This window comes from Lathyrus oleraceus, chromosome 6, assembly GCF_024323335.1.
Source record: "Lathyrus oleraceus cultivar Zhongwan6 chromosome 6, CAAS_Psat_ZW6_1.0, whole genome shotgun sequence".
In the NCBI taxonomy this organism is placed as follows: domain Eukaryota; kingdom Viridiplantae; phylum Streptophyta; class Magnoliopsida; order Fabales; family Fabaceae; genus Lathyrus; species Lathyrus oleraceus.
In genome coordinates this window covers 282,750,974-282,772,378 of record NC_066584.1, presented here as the reverse complement: position 1 = coordinate 282,772,378, position 21,405 = coordinate 282,750,974, and positions in this window count along the sequence as shown.

Sequence of the window (21,405 nt, the reverse complement as noted above, 5' to 3'; positions counted from 1 at the left end):
ACAATCAAGGATTGATCCATAATGTCTCAAATCATCATATATGAGTCCCAATGATCTCTACATGTCATATTGATCAAGTATTCTTCAAGAGTTTGGAAGTGATTTGCCTTGGAAACCCTAGTTTGACTGGGTATCTTGAGTAACTTCTCCAACAAGCTATTTTACTAATTGATCAAATTTCTTAAGGGACACTTCAAAATTCATCATCTTATGAATATATGATCTACCATGAGCCTAGAAAGTAAAGATAATTGAAGGTTAGCAAGTTGGTTGATGGTGGTTGGCCAGATGAATTCATCTGATCAAAACTGGGTCTCCCTAGACCCTATCTCCTACAATTTTCACCATATGAAAATGGTTTCAAGAGAAACGTTACTATAAATGACATTCCAAACAACTTTCATGTTGAGACCTAGAGCTAGTTTTGCTTGGAGAATCATTTTCTATGTTGAAACATTATAGGTCATTTTGTCTAAACCCTAAGTTGAAAGTCAACTTCCCAAGGCCATAACTTTCTCAATTTTTATGATATGAATGATTTACAAGTTTCACAATCAAATTCAAGGTGTTTACTTCAACTTTTATGTTTGGAGTGAGAGCTAAATGAACTTTTATGAGCATGTGATATGAGGATACATTATAGGTCACTTTTTACCTATACCATTGAACACGTGATTTTCCTCAACTTCAAAAATGCATAACTCTATCATTCTAAATCCAAATGACATGAAATTGGTGACCATTTTGAAATTATTTGAAAGAGATACAACTTTTATGAAGACACGTTTCTCATTTGGAGCTCACATAAAAAGTTAAGTAAGGTGGAATATTAAGATATATGACTTAACACTTAGAAAAAATTTCAACATGTTGAAATTTCCAAACTTCCACCTCAAAATTGACCATGATCCAAGTTCCAATTGGAAAAGTATCAAACATCAAAGTTGTTCCCCTTAATCTAGGATTTCCAAAGAACCATATTTCATGCATTTTGGATAAGGTTTGCTAGGGTTGCGCATGGCCTTAACAGGTATGCATCATTGGAGAAAATCAAATGTCCAAAACTCCATTTCACTTTGCCTTGCCATTCAAGCATGATTTGAACTTCAGTACAGTTGCAATTCAAAACTCCATTTCACTTTGCCTTGCCATTCAAGCATGATTTGAACTTCAGTACAGTTGCAATTGGATCATAATGGATTGCTTCATGGGCCTATACACGCCCATGCAAGCTTGTGCATCACCCTTTCCATTTTTAGCAATTTTTCAACTGTGCAATTATCAATCCAAAATGCTATAAATAAAAGGCCTCTAAGCTCATTTCAAGCACACCTTGCACGCCAGCTTTGCCCCCCAATTCAAGCCCTCGCCATTCAAAGGAAAACCTGAGAATTTTCAACTTAAAAATTGAGTTTGAATCTCACTATTTAGGGATTCAAATATTCCAGGATCCAAAGCTTTGTACCATTGCCAAACCACTTCTGCAAGCTCCTCGAGTGTGATCAAGTCAAGTTTGAAGCAAGCAAACTCCTTTTCTGCACAGCATTGAAGGTAATTTTTAGAAATCTTCTTCTCTTCGATTCTCACTCAATTCTCTTAGACCTTTGGTTGTCTGAAGTCCTACCAATGTAGGCAAGAAGATTGAGTTGCTTTGAGGTCAAATCGAAGCAACTCAATTGACACACCTCAAAATTCAACTCCTTATATATTTTTATATATTTGGAGTTAGTTGAAATTGAGGTCAGATTCGTGCTCTACGCCATTTTTTATTTCAGATCATGTCCTCTTTTTTCATTTTGGTAATGGTGATGAATGAACCAGTCCAGTGGACCTCGCCTGAGAAGGTGACCGGAGGTCCAGCGCCGGTGGTGTGCTGGACAGGATCTGAGCCATTGATCTCATTTGAAATGTTTTAATCCTGAGCGCCCAAAGTAACTACCACGCGTGTGGAACAGTTGACCGGGTGTATGGTGGAACGCGCGCTCATGTCCACTTGATCTGCCACCTCAATTAATGAGGGAGATCAAGTGGTCCACGTTTTTTTGATTTTCTGATTTTCATTTGATTTTCATTAATTCATATTAATTTTAATACTTATCCAAAAAACATGAGAGTTTCACCAAAAAAAATTAAATAAATTCCTCGTTCATATTTTGAATTAAAATTATTTTTTGGATCATTATTAATATTTTTCATGATTTAATTGATTTTGTGAATATTTTTAATTGTTTAAAAATACTTTTAATGTCCAAAAATTCTGAAATTTTTTCTCCAAGGTCCTTTGACCTTGTTTGACCTATGATAAATCTCATGGACATTTCTTTGGTGTTTTAATGTGATTTTAGGAATTTGACAAACCATATTTAATTTAATGCATTATTTTTAGTATTTTTAAATTGAATAAATGCTAAATAATTGTGTTGATCTATCTTGATGATTTGTATAAATTTGACTTGTGATGTTGGGCCTTGGTAAAGGTTGATTTGACTTTGTTAGGTTAAGATCATTGAATTTAGGGGATTGATGGAATGTACATTCCATCTCCCAAAATGAATGAATGATCTTAATTTGGTAAAAGCCCTCCTTTGACCAATATGAGTTTTGATCTATTCCCCTCACTCTTCATCTAATACCCCTTCTTTATGCATCCATTTCATTTGGCCTATGATATCTCAAGGTCCTAAGGCTAGTTGATTAAAATATCAATATAAGTATGGATGAGATTAGGCCACCTCTTTTGCATATTCTTTTTGTGTGTGGTATGTGTAGCGGGAAATTCATGATCATCAAGCTATTGACAAGCTCGAGATCAAAATTACAAGAGTCACCACTGCGCTTTTATTGTTTCCAAGGGAAAAGGGAAAAGTACGAACAAAACCAAATAAGTAAGAAGATTTCAAATAAAAATCAGAGATCACAGTTAAGGGGGTTGGTTACACAGAGGGAAGGTGTTAGCACCCAAAGTGTCTTAGGTACTCCTAGGGAGCCCTTTTTGTGTGCATATGTATTTTATACAAAGTGATGTTTACAAACAAATAGAATGGGGGGATGAGAAAAGAATTCATTAATTATATTTTTGTGTTTGACAACACCTTCGGACTTGTGCCTACGTACCAACATAAAAATGAGGGATCAAAACCTCGTAGTTCATGATACAAATTTCAAAATGGATGCATTGCTTTTAACAAAATTTAAGTTGGAAAGGCACAAAGGCATAAAATGATTTCAATGAGTTAGTTCTTTTTGGCTTTTTTGAAAGTTTAAGTCAAGTATTGTTAAGTTCATTTACAAGTTTGATTTAAGAAAATAAGTTTGAAAAGGCAATGGCATAGGGCCAAAGTTTCTACCTTTTTTGCAAAAGTGGTCAAAGTTTAGACTAAAAATAGTTCACACAAAGAAGATTTTGAAAATGGAGGGAGAGATTTTGAAATTAAAGAAATGGGGAGAAGATGAAGAGACTATCCTATGCACAAAATTTAAAAGTTTAGACTTGAAAAGATCTGACCAAATGGTTAGCAATCCAATAGACAAAAATGTCAATAGAAACCCAGAATTCCCTTGGACTTTTAGAATCAAGCAACACACAAATGCACAATTATATTATCTTGAAGAGCAAAGGCATCAAATAAATATGGCGTCATCCAAGCTTATCCATTCCATGATCTCCGTCAAAAATATCCCATGTAACAGATGAATTCCACAAGTCACAAGTTCAAAATAACAGCTTCACAATGATCATGTTGCAGATGAATCCTAGAGAGGTCTTCAAAGATGTATCAGATGAAGTTCAAATTGCAAGCACTTGGTTCTCAACAAATTGGCATTGGCCAAGTCCTTTAGCTTAGGGAAGTTGCCTAGATTCTAAGTCCATTTGTCCAAGATCAAGCCAACAGTCCACTCAAAAGTTTTTTAGGGTTTTTATGATTATTATGTACATTAATGGTCAAAGACCACACAAACGATCAAAGTATATAGAAACAAAATATATCACACAATATGGTCCAAATGGACAAAGTGAAAATTGCATTAACATAAACAATTAGAATGATATGAACAATGGCAAATGAAATAAAGTGCTAGAAGTAAATTGCATTAAAGTAAAGCTTGAAATTAAAAGTTAGTAGTTACTATGTTAGGAGTTAATTTTGTTTTGATTTTGCTTTTTCAAGACATTCTTTGGAGAACACTCAACCCACTTACCACAAGCATGGATCCTTGAACCAAAACATCTTCCAAAGGAAGGAAAGAAAGCCAAGTTTCCACACAATACCATGAAAGATAGGAGACTTACAATCTCACTAACTAGAATGCTTATGCCTTTTGTGTCAAAAATTTAACGATATGTTAAGCAATCGTAATTGGACTTATGTAGAAGTCACAACTATTTGAGGTCGGGCAATAGAATTTTGGTGTTAATGCATGTTAGAGACATAGTATAATGGACTATGCTCATGAAACATACCACACACAAAAAAGAATATGCAAAAGGTGTGGCATAATCTCATCCATACTCATGTTAATTTTTCAATCAACTAGCATTAGGACTTTAAGATGTCATAGCCTAAATGGAATGCATGAATTAAGAAGAGGAATGAGATGAAGTGGGAAGGGGATGAATGAAATCACAAATTGGTCAAAGGAGGACTTTTTCCAAATTAAAATCATTCATTCATTTTGGGATATGAAATGTATATTCCATCAATCCCCTAAATCCAATGATATTAACTTGACAAAGTCAAATCAACCTTGACCAAGGCCCAACAACAATAAGCAAACTCAAATAAGTCAATACAAATGGTCAACCAAATTTAATTGACATTTATTTAATTAAAAATAATAAAATAGTGCATTTAAATCAAATATGTTTTGTCGAATTCCTAAAATCCCATCAAAACATCAAAGAAATGGCCATGAGATTTATCATAGGTCAAACAAGGTCAAAGGACCTTGGAGAAAAAATTTCACAATTTTTGGACATTTGAAAATATTTTTAAGCAATTAAAACCAAATGCAAAATCAATTAATTCATGAAAAATATTAATAATGATCCAAACAATAATTTTAATTCAGAATATGAAAGAGAAAAATATTTGAAATTTTTTGGTGGAAGTCCCATATTTTTTGGATCAATATTGAATTTAATATGAATTATTGAAGAAAATGCAATTAAAATAAAAATTCAGAAAATCTAAATTACGTGGACCATCAGATCTCCCTCGTTAATTGAGGTGGCAGATCTAATGGTCCCTAGCGCGCGTTCCACATGTACTTGAGTCAACGGTGCTGCAACTGTGGTAATCAACACCAACGCTCAAGATTAGAACGTGAGGGACGGATCATGTGGTTCAAAGCCTTTCCAAGTCATCGTCGGAGCCAAAACTCCGGTCATCTTCTCCGGTGGACCTCATCGGACTGGTCCACCATGAACCATCACCATAATGAACAACAAGGACATGATCTTGTAGAAAAAATGGCACTGAGCTCAAATCTGACCTCCTTTCACTCCAATTCCAAATATATTGAAAGATACATGGAATTGAAATTTGAGGTACATGAACTGAGTTGCTTCGATTTGACCTCAAAGCAACTCAATTTTCTTGCCTACATTGGTAGGACTTCAAACAACCAAAGAATCAATAGAATTGAGCAAGAATTTGAGAGAATCGAAGAGTTTAAAATTTCTGGAAAATACCTTCAATGAAGGTTTGAATTCAGTTTATCTTGCTCTTGCTTGTGCTTGATCTCACTCCACTTGCTTGCAGGAAGAGGATTGAATGGTTAAAAAGCTATGGATTCCTGGAAAATTGAATTCCAAAACAGTGGAGATTCAAGCTCAAATTCAAGAGAATTTTTCAGGCTTATCCTTTGAGAATTGAGGGTTTGGAATGGGGGATCAAAGATGGCGCGATTGTGTCTCTATTTTTGAGCAATTGAAGCACTATTTATAGCTAGAATGGTTGATAATTTCACACTCTCATTCACTTTCCAATTTTGGCAAATAGTGATGTAATGGTGCATGAGCGCGCATAAGCCCATGGAATGATTGTTTGAGGTCCACAAATGAACATCAAATGCTCTTAAGTAAGCTTGGATTACAAGGCAAATGCTCATTGATGTTTGAAGTTTCCATGCCAAGTGATGTCACTCTGTTTAAGCCATGCGCAACCTATGCATTTCTTGTCCAAAATGAATGAATTTGAGCTCTTTTTAAAGGTGAGATCAAGAGGAACAACTTTCATGTTCAACACTTTTTCATTTGGAGCTTGGAACTTGGAGACGTTTTAGGTGGAAGTTTGGAAATTTTTGACATATCAAATTTTTTCTAAAGTGTCAAGTCATATGTCTCAATATTCCACCTTGCTTAACTTCTTACATGAGCTTCAAATGAGAAAAGTGTCTTAATAAACGTTGTAGCTCTCTTAAATACCTTTAAAATGGTCACCAATTTCATGTCATTTGGATTTGAAATGATAGAGTTATTTATTTTTGAAGTTTGGAAAAATCACTTGATCAATGGTATAGGTCAAAAGTGACCTATAATGTAGCCTCATATCACATGCACAAAAAAGTTAAATTAGCTCCCACTCCAAACATAAAAGTTGAATTAGACACATTTAATTTGATTGTGCAACCTGGAAGTATTTCATCTCATAAAATTGAGCAAGTTATGGTCTTGGGAAGTTGACTTTCAAATTAGGGTTTAGACAAAATGACCTATAATGTTTCAACATAGAAAATGATTTTCCAAGCAAAACTAGCTCTAGGTCTCAACAGGAAAGTTGTTTATAGTGTAATTTAGAGTAAGTTTTCTCTTTGAATAATTTCCATATGGTGAAAATTGTAGGAGATAGGGTCTAGGGAGACCCAGTTTTGGTCAGATGAATCCATCTGGCCAACCACCATCAACCAACTTGCTAATTTCCAATTCTCTTAACTTTATTGGCTCATGGTAGATCATATATGCATAAGATGATGAAACTTGAAGTTTCCCTTAAGAAATTTGATCAATTGGTGAGATAGCTTGTTGGAGAAGTTACTCAAGATACCCAATCAAACTAGGGTTTCCAAGGCAAATCACCCTCAAACTCTTGAAAAAAACTTGATCAATATAACATGTAGATATCATTGGGACTCAGATATGATGCTTATAACGATTCTTGAATCAATTATTGGTTGTATTCTTTGTTCACGAGGGTCTCAAACCCTAGATGTGAACTTGATGAATCAATGGGATCATGCCCTACCTATAAAAGAGTTAGATAAATGCAAAGACATATTTTTGGTATTTTAGTTAGTAAAATGATAAAATACAAGTATGATATAATCACAAAGTGCTTGGTGATCTCTCCCAAAACAAATCCAATGAATAAGGGGTAAGGAGGATGTCAAGATATGATCCCAATGCTAATGCTTATGATGAAGTTGCATGAGGAATCTTAGGGTCAAAATTGGGGTCTTACAGTATGTTTCATGAGCATAGTTCATTATACTATGTCTCTAACATACATTAACTCAAAAATTCTATTGCCCGACCTAAAATAGTCGTGACTTCTACATAAGTCCAATTACGATTGCTTAACATAGCGCTAAATTTTTGACACAAAAAGGCATAGCATTCTAGTTAGTGAGATTGTAAGTCTCCCCTCTTTCATGGTATTGTGTGGAAACTTGGCCTTTTTTCCTTCCTTTGGAAGATGTCTTGGTTCAAGGATCCATGCTTGTGATAAGTGGGTTGAGTGTTCTCCAAAGAATGACTTAAAATGAAAAGCAAAAGCAAAAGCAATACTAACTTCTAATTCATTAACAACTAACATTCAATTTCAAGCCATTTAATTTTAGTGAAATTTAATTTCAAGTCTTTATTCATTTGCTATTATTCATACCATTCTAATTGTTTATGTTAATGTCATTTTCACTTTGTCCACTTGAACCATATTGTGTGATATATCTTGTTTGTGTATATTTTGTTTGTTTGTGTGGTCTTTAGCCATTAATGTACATAATAAGAACAAAAACCCTAAAAAACTATTGTGTGGACTGTTGGTTTGATCTTGGACAATTGGATTTAAAATCTAGGTGACATCCCTATGCAAAAGGACTTGGCCAATGCCAACTTTCATGTAACCAAGTGCTTGCAATTTGAAACTTCATCTGATACATCATTGAAGATTCCTTTGGGTTCATCTGCAACATGGTCATTGTGAAGCTATTATTTTGAACCTGTTGATTGCTTGATCTGGATATATATAAAATATAGTTTGTTGGGTACATGACTGCAAGTGCACAGACTAGTCGCTTTAGTTTTAAAAGATATCGATCCAAAGGGACCTATGGTCAAACTAGTGTCACTAACGTCACTATGTTTAGCTAAGGGAATTGAATAGTAGAAGTTCGAGGGTAATATAGTAAATCTAAGGGGAATTTTTGGTTTTAAGAAAGAATTAATGGAAGGAATCAGTATGCAGCGCATTAATCGTCAGGGATTCGATAAGTCACCGGTGAATAGTTTAAATGCCAAATATCTCTCAGTAGAAAATGTTTATTTAAAAGACTTTATCTCACACTCTCGTGGTTGTTGATTCGGCCTATAACTTTAAGTCAGAATGTACGCTCTCGCTGTCCCATTTGAAGTCAAAATTACTTTTTGAAAATGAATAAGTTCTAATTGCTTTTAAATTAGTCTCACTGTTTTTAAACTCAATGCCTAATTTTTACTATCCAGCTCGAGCCTCACGCTCTCGCGATTGTTGGTTCTCACCTTAGTTAATTTCCCACTTTCGTGGCAAAATCGTATTAAATAGTTTTTCACGCTTTTGTGATAAAGTTAATTAAATTTAGATTAAAAACTTCAGCCTAAAAGGTTATTTGAGAAAAAGGGTTTTCACCGGTTATTATTAAATCCCATCAAATTAAGTTGCTACATACCAATACCAGTAGTTTAGCCGGACATATTAAATAAAGCAAACGCAAGGCATAAACAGATCAACATTGCGGCAAACATGCTTATAATAATAAATGGGCAATAACAATAATAATTCAATAAAAATCTGGAGATCGAGGTAACATAGTATAGCGATTCTTGGAGTACTTGAGCAGTCGTCCATAAGTCGGTAGGCTTTGCTTCTTCAATATAAATTACTACTAAAATTAAATAAAGTGTAGTAGTTCCCCAGTGTAGGAAACTACTACTATGGCTAACTGGAAAACTAACTGGAAAAAGGGAAACTCTAAAAATAATGGCGAGTACAATAAGGCAACGGAAACAAGGTTGCTGGAAAGAAAAAATGTTGAAAGCTAGAAAGCTGAAAATTAAATTGCCGAGCGTAAATCTCAAAGTAGGCGTCCTCAATTTTTCCCATTTGGGTCCTTTATATAGTGTCCATTAGGTCTTGGTGGTTGAGAAAATCAAGGGAGACTTGGTCTTGAGTGAGGAATACGTGGGAATAAGTTTGTTGGAGGAGATTTAGGCACGTTTGGGTGCCTGTGGCTGACTGTTTCAAAGTGCACTTTATGGCCGCGTGACGCTCATCATGGGCTTGTGACGGTCGTCATAGTCTGGGCCGTGACGAACGTCATGAATCTGTGACGGTCGTCACATCAGCAAAATCTGCATAATCTACTTTTCTGGTTTTTCTGTGCTTTTTTCACCTGTTTCTTCTTAATTTTCTTCCTTTTCTTCATTTTTCTCTTTAGTGCATGGAGATTCAAATACCTGCAAAAACAACACGAATACTTGCGCAATAATCAGGATATTAATCGAAATGGTGTGATCTTTGAGTGTAAATTAAGGCAATTATCTGATGTGTTTTCGCGTTATCAAACTCCCCTAAACTTGAATCTTTGCTTGTCCTCAAGCAAACACAATTTGAAAAATAAAGTTAAACGCGAATAGATTATCCGTTCGTACGTGGTTGTCAGGTGGATTAGTAGGATGTCTGATATTGAGTAAAACACCAAAGATATTGTGACGACACGAGCTTTCAGCTTTAGCATAGATCTCTCCTTTACACAAGCCAGTTCAAATCATGCTATTATAGCTCAACCTAGTGTCTCTATTTCTATTTCACCCGGTTTCATTCTAGCGCAATCACATTAAGCCCTTTGCCTCCGCACGCACTTAGTGAAGTAGCCGGTTAGTGACTTTGATCCTTTTCTTAGCACGGGGGTCTGGTACACTTAGTGTGGTACCCCTTTATATATCCCCTTTCTAAAGGTTATGGGGGATCAAACTGTAGTTCGCCCTACCGAGTCCAGTACCAGGTACCTCTGGACCAACCAGCTGGGGTTTCTATTCCTTCTTTTTGCATAACTTTGCAACCTTCTGTATGGTTCTTTTATCAATTTCTCGATAGCAACAGTATGAAAGAGTTTCTTAATTTGTAGGCATCAAACACTTATATTCATCGGCTCTCCACGTGGTTTGCGCTTGGGACGGTGCTGACTGCTAGTATAAACTACTAGGGGTTAACCTAGAATGGAGACTTAAGGTGTCGGTATAATGGTTATTCAAACTGATCTCGTAGAAATAAGGGATCTAGGGTGTCGGGACGGTATCAATCTTGTTAGATCTTTCTCAGTTTTCCTGACAAAGCCTCCGCGGGACAACCTATGTACTCGTAGGGTATGCGTTTAATCTTAAGGGAAAACTTTTGTTATGCCAAAATATGTATAAATGATTGAAAAGGACAAGCAAAAAATTTTGTATTGGCGGAAAATATTAGCAGTAGAAACAAGTAAAGGAGTGATAAGTGTAGCGGTGTATTCGTCACCATTGGAAATATTAACTAGATCCAAGGTAAATCATACAAAGTCGAGTCGCCACCGCACTTCTATTTATCCAAAGGAATGGCTAGAAAGCGAACAAAAGCCTATAAAGTTTTACAAATAAAACTAGTAAAAGGGGGTCAGAGATCTGGGTAAGGGGGTAATTATGTTGTGGGAAGGTGTTAGGCACCCACAACATCCTAGGTACTCCTAGGGAACCTCTTTTCACAAATTGTTGTAAAATATTGTTTATGACATTTTTATTGTGCAAACATGATTGAAGAGATGAGAAAAGAATATACAAGTTATTTACATTTTTGTGTTTGAATGGATGAACCCATTGCCTACGTACCTTTTCATGAAAGATAAGGATCAAAACGCCGTAGTTCGGATAAAAGATTTCCAAAAAATGAGTGGGTTGATTTTGAACAAAAGCCTTAAGGTCTTTCATTATCAAAGGGAGAAAACTCGACCTGAACAACCACAAGTCCACCATGTGAGAACAACTTCGACATGCTAGTGAGGGATTACGCCCTATAATAAGCAGGGAAGTCTTACAATTCAATCACTAAGGACAAAAGGTGAGATTTATATCAGCCACTAAGATAATTCAGATCTATGGCTAATGCATGAAAACTTGATTAAGAAGTGGACAGGGGCCACAAAAGCAATTGAGTGAGTGTAATTAACCAATTAGAAGTATTCACAAAGATGGTCAAAGTTGACATTAAAGTTCAATTCAAGAGAAGTATTGTGAAAATGAAGTTTGAAAATCAGAGGCTTAAGGCCTAGGTTTCTAGTTTTGAAAACAAGTGAAAATGTTTGCACAAAAGTTTTCTGGTTTGGGTTAAGGATGGAAAACATGGTTCAAGGTTAAGCACAAAAGGGTTAAGGGACAAAGCCACAAATAGGAGTTGCTTTCTCAAGATCATAGAAATGATCCAAGGAAGTTCCTTTGGAATCAGGCAACACAAAGCAATAAGCAAATAAGCAAGTTCAAAAAGAACAAAGCTGGAAAAGGAGGGCCAATAAATGGTCTTACATCCAACTCCGAAACGAGATGGGAAACGGAGTGCCAATAAATGGTCTTATGTCCAACTCCACAAAGCAACAGGGGAAACAGATAGCCAATCAATGGTCTTACATATAACTCCACAAAAGAAACAAAATAGGAAACAGATAGCCAATCAATGGTCTTACATCTAGCTCCACAAAACAACATACGAAAGGAAATGGAGTGCCAATCAATGGTCTTACATCTAACTCCACAAAACAAAACAAAATAGGAAGCAAATAGCCAATCAATGGTCTTACATCTAACTCCACAAAAGAATCAGGAAACAAATAGCCAATCAATGGTCTTACATCTGACTCCACAAAAGAATCAGGAAACAGATAGCCAATCAATGGTCTTACATCTGACTCCACAAAACAAAACAAAATAGGAAACAGATAGCCAATCAATGGTCTTACATCTGACTCCTCAAAAGAAAACACATAACAAATGCAAAACAAACATATGAATGATGCACAAATAAGCAAACAAGCAATCAATTATCACACGCTATACACAACCAAGAGGCTCATACAAGGCTGGGCTTTAGTCAAGGGGTCATATTGACCTTGACAAACAAGCCAAATACTGGAAGGGGTGTCTGAGGCTCTTAACCACCGACATTGACCGTCAGGGTGAGCAGATGAAATGGGAGATGAGGGTTAAACCTCATAGCTCTTAACCCGGCCTGGGTGAGCTTTAATCAAAGAAGGTGTGGGGGTTCAGAATGAGGAACCCTATTCCACAATGACTGACTCTATATATAAGATTTTGGGTGTTTATACAAAATGCGTCAGCACTTAGTGTGAGCAAAGTGAAAGACTCAAATGAATAGCAGGGGATGGATTGCACATCCCTTCTATCTGCCAATTGCCTCTTCACTTAGGAGGACTTGAAGTACATGGCACAAATATAAACAATCACAGACATTGCCTCTTAAGGAGGACTTCAGCCAAATGCCTGCCAAACAGAAACGACAGGGCTTCCAGACTACATGGAGTTAAAGAAATTACCTAAGTGGTATGCCAACCACAAGCAAAGCAAAGCAACTCAAGTAATGAGTTAAAGCTACTAAAGTACCTGCAAGAAAATCAAACAAGTCAATATTAACATTCAGACAAACAATCAACAGACAAACACCAGTGGTTTCCAATATACACAACATGCAAGTCATAAAAGGCACTCATTCAAGTGAGTCCACCACCAAAAGACCTACAACACAATCAAAATTAGTTAAACAAAGCAAATTGTATCTCAAGCAAGGAGATCACATCATCCATTAGGACTAATTGCTTGAACCTGAAAGGCAAAGCTCAAATTGTGAGTACAAACCCCTAGGGAAAAGCCTAGGGTCAAAGGCAAAGAAAAAATCAAAACAGCAACCAATATTCAACATGAAGCTCATTTAATCAAGTGAGAACATGTCCTAAAAAGGACCAAGTCTAAAGCATCAAGCAAAGTCATCATATGAGCAAGATATGGCAAAGGCAATTTCAAAGCACACAATTGGTCATCAAGAATGAAAATTATATATTAAAATAGAAATGAATCAAACAATCCTAGAAATTTTTATTTGCACACAACATGCCAAATACAAGCATCATACAAAAGATTAGAATCAACAGAACTCAATTGACCTAGAAATGAAAATGCACAAGTATGACATCAAATTGTGTGACACACATTGTCACACCATGCATTCATGTGTCTAAAACAGAGATGAAAAATGAGAAAAATACACAACCAAGCCTTAAAAATCATGCAACATGTTGGAAATCAGCATACCAAATTTTAAATCAATTGGCCAATGTATGAGCATTTCACAATAGAATGAATGAAGCATGTCACATTTGCATACATGTCCAAAGAACAGTCCACAAATAAAAATCCAGAAATGATAAAATCATGAAATCCCAACCAAAAAATAGTAGACATCCATATGAACATGTAGAAAAAAATTGGAATTAATTGGATGCATATTCTATTTTTAATGATTTTTTGAATGTGATGAAAATATTTGAAATAAATGTGAAACATGTACATGATAATTGGAGGGAAAGAAGAAATGTGAATTAATTTGAAAATATGTAGCCAGCCAGAATCGAAGCATGTATGGCGCGGCAAGCAAAACGACGACGTTTGGCTATGAGGAATTTAAATGAAAATTAAAATGAAGAAGCGCTCATGCAGGATCGAGCACAGAACGTAATGGTGAATAGCGCGCTAACAGTACATTTGAAGACATGAACCAGAGAAACCCTAAACAGTGCACGCGCGGCCAGGCTAGCGGTGGTTTCCACCGTCTTCTTCGTGAAGACGGCGGAGCTACAGTACATTCAACCAATTTTTTTTCCAGAATCACAAAAATTATACATCATTCGAAAGGTTATCTCATGCACATTCCAAATCCAGCATCAATTCACATCAATTCATCATAACCAGTGCAAATCGAACAAAAACATTAATGCATTCAAAATTTTAACTCAGCATAACTCAGTCATTTCTCAACCAAATTTCATGAAATTTATATCAGTATGATCAGCATGAAAAGCTCTACAACATTATGCACATAAAAAGGAGAATTAAGATACTCGAAAACCTAACCTCTTGAAGAGCAGTCACTGAAATCTGTAGATTCAAGGCCTGGCAAGTATCCAGATCTACTCCTGAGATGATATTATGAAGCTTTGTGAGTGAATTGAAGCTTGGAGATGCTTGGATCTAGCTCAAAAGTCAGTTTCCATCTTCATGTTCTTGAGCTTGCATAACTTGATTCTAGCTCGAATTCTTAAATCAAGGCTTGATCTACACTCAATTACACTCCATAATCCAAAATATGCAAGAAAAATGCTATGTTATGTGGAGAATTTTCAAGTTTGAGATGAGAGAAATTTTGGATCTAGATCTAGAATGAGTGAAAAAACTCCAGAATTCTGTTATGCTTAAGTTTTTATACCATCTCCTAATCACTCTGAAATTGAATTAAGCTTGTGTTAATTGGGATTAAGTGAAATAGGGGTGTGTGACCAAAAATGGTAAGTGTAAGGTGCATGGAAAATTTTGGACGTGAACAGTAGCATGTGGAGGTGTATACTCACTCAAAAACATCTAATGAACACAATGGCAATGGTATTTAGCTCATGTAATCAACCAAATTCAAATTCTTCACTTTCCTTCCAAAATACATATGCATGGGCAAATGATTATATGAGGAAATTTCATGAAATGCAATAATGGATTTGGAAATTATAGGTCAAGAGAAGAAATATGCAAAAAGAGGGGCTCATTTTGGAGCTTTGGATCAAAAGTTATGGCTTGTTGAAGTTCCATGCACCCTTGGCAATCATTTGATCATATCTCCTCAACCATTCATCAGATGCTCATGATCTTGGACTTTTTGGAAATGGGAGGGAAAGATTTTCAACTTTCATGTTGGACAAAAATTCATTTGAAGCTTCTTTGTTGTTGGAAAGTCAAGTTTAATTTGGTCCAAAGACTTGCCATTTTTGGAAACTTGAAATTATAGGTCACTTTCCATTTTGGGAAACTTTTGACTTGACCTCAAAATCTTCAATGTAGATGTTTGACATGATGAATAGGCCTTGTTTGAACATGAATGAGATGAAGAAATTCAATTCTCACACCTCAAAGCCTCCAATTGACTTTCAGTTGACCTGCATTGGTCCTTAGATGACCTGAAATTGCCTGATGAACTTGAGCTTCAACCACTTGATGAATTTGCTCCAAAATGGACCTATATCTTATATAATCTCAAAATAATGATCAAATGATCCATATCTCAATGGAAAACCTCATCTCTTGCACAAAGGATTCACTAGATATGCCTTGACCTGTTGACTACTTAAGCTGCAAGACAAATGTTAGGTGACATATTTTTGGTACTTTTGGTTAGTGATTAAACAAGAAATGCAAATGATATATAATGCAAGCAATGCCTGGTGATCCAAAACCACTCACAGGGAGATCCCACCCACAGGGAAGGAAGCAAGATGCACAAAGATCCTTGAGGCTATTGTAATGCTATGATATGATGCCATGAGGGATCTTAGGGACAAAATTGGGGTCTTACAGTAAGGATTTCCTCCCATATTTAAACAATGCATTGTCCTCAATGCAATAGTATACAGAAATAAAAAGGAAAGAAACAAAAATCACTGCTCGTCATTACGCGACTGGCTTCTTCGTGCTCTGGCTCTTGCTCTTGCACGCTCACCTCGTCCTCGCTAGGTAGGATCCAATCCTACGTGCTGAGTGTATTCCTGGATGGCATCTACGCGATAAGTCAGGGCACTCATCTAGTCTGAAAGTTCCGCCATCCCCTGATCATGCCAGTTAGCATAATCGTGTTGATCCCGCTGCATTTGCTGGATCGCTTGCATCATTTCTGTTTGGCGGTCTTCCATTATTCGGTTGTGTCGTAACATCTTGGCGTAGATGTTCTCCATAGAGGCGGGTCTTCATTCGCTTCTTCGTTGTCCTCGGGAAGAAGTCTCTACAGCTTTCTCTTGAGGTGGCTGAGGCATGCCTCTGTCAAGCTCCTCTTCGACTTCATCTGTATCATTACCAGGATTTCCATCATTTGGCTCGGGGGCCTCCAGATCAAAAATCCAATTTGCCATTTCTCTTGGATCTGTGCGGTTCCTGTTGGGCGTGATGATGCTCCGTACTGTCTTGTTTCTGACAATAGGATGATACTTCCCATCATCTCTTGCTTTGATTAGGTGTGAGGCACGGTAGTAGTCGATGTCGAGGAATTCTGCTTCCAGGTGTCGCAGCCTATAAAAGGAGATGCGAAAAAACAACCGGCGAGAAAGAAATGACAGAAGAGTCGCCACCGTGCGTTATTTATCCCAAAGGAGGGAAAGGAAACACTCGAAGTAAACCTGGAAAAAAAGGAAAGGAAAAGACAAGGTCTCGCAACCAAATCTTGGGTTCGGGAGTCGATTATGCGAAGGGAAGGTATTAGCACCCCTACGCATCCATAGTACTCTATGGGATCCACTCTTGTTGTTCTTATCTAAAGGGTGTGGGTTTATCTAATGTACTATTTGCTAAAAGAGGGATCAAAAGAAAATGACTCGCACGGATATCGCATCCACTGCATACGTATCTCATCTGGATATGAGAATCAGAGTCTTCGTAGCTCGGCTGCCTATGGCCTAAAGAGGAGTGTGCTCGCTAAGACATCGCGTCTTATGCCTACGTATCTCATCTGGAATGAGAATCAGAGCAAGCCGTAGTTCGGCTAACTACGGGTTAAAGGTTGTGTTTTTTAGATGAACGACGTTACTACGCAATCTACCGGATGCTCGACCTTTAGAGACTTACTCGCCTGTAGTAGAAGGAGTTAACGTGTTCTTAGGAGAAGAAAAATCAATGAGTTTTGTTTGGGTTTTAGGAATGCTCATGCAAAAGGAAGTCCTAGACGAAGGAACAGTGCTATCTTAATTGACATGCAAACGAGAGACTATACGAAGCCTAGCAATCCTATGGGGAGACGATCACACCATACAAAACAAACATGCATAAAGTAAAATGCCACCAAGGGGGCTCAAACCTACATGGGTAGGGCTTTAGTCAAGAGGGGTCATATCAACCTCGACAAACAAGCCATGGAATAGGTAATCAAATGGGCTCTTAACCACTGACATTGAACGTCAGGGTGAGCAGATCAAAAGGGTAATGAGGATAAGACCTCATAGATCTTAACCCTGGACAGGGTGAGCTCATGACAAAAAAATGGGGATTCAGAAAGATGGAACCCTTCCCACTGACTGACCGGACAAAAGATCCTGGGCTTTTTTTCTGAAGCATCAGCACATAGTGCGAGCATAAAGAACGACACACTGAATAACGGGGGATTGATTACTAATCCCTTTTATCCGTCAATTGCCTCTTCGTGGAGGTCTTTAGCACTGGTGCCTCCTTTTGGAGGTATTTGGGCACAAAAGTAAACAAACAAAAGAAAACATTGCCTCCTATTGAGGTCTTCCAGCTAAGAAAGCGGTAAAATGCGGGAAAGATAAAGGGATCAAGAGGTCTACCACACGGATAAAGATCCGAAGTAATAACAGCTAAAGAAATAAGAAACCCAGAGATCTCTCGAGCTGGCACCATCAAAGAAAGCAAGTCAATACAGGTAATCGGAATAAATCTCCAAATGGTATCCCACAAATAAAGTGGAATGCCAAGCAAGCTATCCTTTCAGGAGTCATGTGAGCCCTCACAAAAAACTCAACAAATAGGTCAGAGTGACAAGATGGGGTGCAATCATAAGTTACCCCAAATCAAAATGTAACCACATGAATCATGCCATTAAAATTCACAAAAAGAGCTCACAAAAAGAAACCAAGTGTAGGAGGCCTAAACCTCTTGTCAAACACATGCATTAAAAGGGTATCAAAATTCAAAGTCAGGGGGCAAGGATCCACACATCAAGGCATGACATACATACTAAAACATGTGCCCACATGCAAAACCTAACGATACCCACTCTTCCAAATTCACCCGTAATACCTCATACATTCAGAAATTTCAGGTTGAAAGTATAAAGTATTGGAAATAGGGCATACCTGATTGGGGAGGATCGATTGAAATTGAATTGCACCGTTGGCTTTGCAGAACAATCTTAGGGTTTATATGAGAGGGAATTGGTTCTTTGCAGATGGGTTCCCTTCAGTCTCTGGAGGTTACTCTGAATTAGTTAGAATCTCTCTAGGGTTTTGTTCCAAGGAAACTTCAGAGTGTTTTCAGCTTTCACCAATTCTCCCTCTCTCTTTCTTTTTTCTTTACTGAAATTTCAGAATTTATAACCTGATTTTCGTAGCTTTGTGGGCTCAAATGAGAGAGGTCCAAGTCCATGATTTTTCTGTTATATATATATATATATATATATATATATATATATATATATATATATATATATATATATATATATATATATATATATATATATATATATATATATATATATATATATATATATATATATATATATATATATATATATATATATATATATATATTATATATATATTTTCTTTTATTTTATTTTTTATTTTTTTTTCAAAACGCGTGGGCTTCGCCTAGCGAGCATGACAGTTCAAGAGATTCCTCTGAGCGTAGGTGATTCTGGTGGCTTTTCTTGGGACTCGCTAGGCGATCCATTCTGCTCGCCTAGCGAGCATGACAACTCATGAACAAACTTTTGCTCCTTCAAGATTAATGTTTTGACTGATGAATAGACCCCATTTGAACATGTTGGAAGTATCTCAAGCCATTCCCTTGTGTTGATTGATCACCCAGATAGGACCCACAAAGTGTCTTGGATGATATTCAAGCTTCTTGGATCTAATTCCGATTGACATGATGAAATGAAATATGAAATGTTAAATGACCTAAAAATGAATGCATGAATGACGGGGGCAAATTTTGAGGTATTACACAAGGGATGGTAAGTTGGCTAGCCTATCTCCCAGGTTCAAGCCTAATGTTATGGAGGTGATAATTCCCCCACAACAAAACGCCTGATTGCCTCTCATCCAAGCAGCCTGGATGTTGGTTAGTAGGAACGGAGTAACATTGAATGCAATTTTGGCAAACACACAGTGGAGAAGGAAAAGTTCCTTGGAGTTTACCTTGTGGTTGCTGACTCTTCCATAAACTGTGTGCCCCAGGACTCAGTGAAAGTAGCTAATGGCTGGGTTGTGGATATATGTTGCGTTAAACGTATCCCAACTCGTTGCGTTCATGTTGGTGAGGTTGTGCCAAACTTGAAGTGTTATCTCTGACCATCCTTCTGGGATGCAACAGTGAATTCCTTCTCCATGTCGGAAACCAAGCATTCTCGCTATTTGGGTTTATTTAAGGGAATACTCGGTGCCGAAAATTCTAAATGTGGCTACACCGGTGAGATATTGGGTAGCGCCAGGGGGAGTGATGTATGAGTAGGAACTTAGAAATTCCAAGGTCGGCGCTTCGTAGGTTGGCTGCGGTGTGGTACAGAGCTGCATCAAGCTGGAGGCAGCTAGCATCCACTCTACACCCTCCAAAAGTCCTAACTCCCTCAGGAATTCATCATCAACATACCTCGTGGCTTGAACGGAACGTGATCAGGACACGACTGGACTGGAGACCTTACTGGGGAGTAAAGGACTCAAACTGGGGAAAAATAATTCCAAAGGAAGACACATCCATTGGAAAGACTCAAGCTGACTCAAACTATCCACGAAGGATACTTCGGATGAAAATCCAGACTCGGACTGGGGAAAAAAAAAGATTCACATAGAATCTCCCTGCCGGGGAAAACTGCATATATTGGGGAAAACGCCAATACAGCAAAAAGGCAAAATCACAACGGAAACTCCACTGGGGAAAGTCTAACAATAGAGACTCTCCTGGAGAAAATCTGCAAGATGAGGTGTTACCGGCTACTGGGTAACAAACTCAAAGAAACATGTGATCTAAACACCGGTTACTGAGTGAAAGAACAACAAGCTCAGGAAGAATGAATATCTAAGACCGGTATAAGGGTGAGAGATATCAATCAACCAAACATCTGAGAAAGACCTGAAACAGGTACATCAACTCAGGAAAATCTGACTCCACAGGGGACCAAGGTCATAATAGGGAGCAGAAAGGAAGGAACACCAGGGATACCGGTTACTGGGTATATAATAGGTGACCGACCAAAGCGTGAATTGGTATATATGCCAAAACACTCATCATCTGAAAGGAGGGCTTGAAAAAGAAAATCGACTTACGGGATGGACATTCGACTCCGCAACGGGAAAGCGAATCTTACTCAGCTGGGGAGAAAACCCAAAGAGCACATGAGATATAATATCCATTACCGTCAGAACGTGGATAGTATACTCGCATGAGATATATTATCTATTACCGTCAGAACGTAGATAGTATACTCGCATGGAAGGAACACCAGGGATACCGGTTACTGGGTATATAATAGGTGACCGACCGAAAAGAGAAACAATCGTTACCAACACCATCAGGGTAAACGAAAGATAACTCATAGGGGATAAATTGCAAGCATCCGGAAATTATCCAAGAGACGTATCACCAGTTATTGGGAGATACACTCAAAGAAGGAGAACAAAGAATATCCGATTCGACAAAGGAATACGAATCTTACTCGACTGGGGGAAACACAACTGGCTTCGACCAAAGAGTGCATGAGATATATTATCCATTACCGTCAGAACGTGGATAACATACTCGCATGGAAGATATAATCACCAAGGAAGGAGAGGCCTTCGGCTTGCTACCATCATAACGGATGACAACAGGCTCAGGAATCTTGAACACAGGAGAAATCACATTCACCTCAGGTTCATTTTCATCAACGTTTCTGTTTTGAAGAATCTCAATAGTACCATCATCTAGCATCTCTTGCAGCTCTCTTCGCACTTGGAGACAACCCAGACGATTGACAGAGCAGATACGACAGTTGTCATAGTCGTGCTCCATATGACTGTAATCACACAGCAGACGATGCAACTCGACCAATGACTGTCGAATATGGCTTACATATTTGACCTTATATTTTC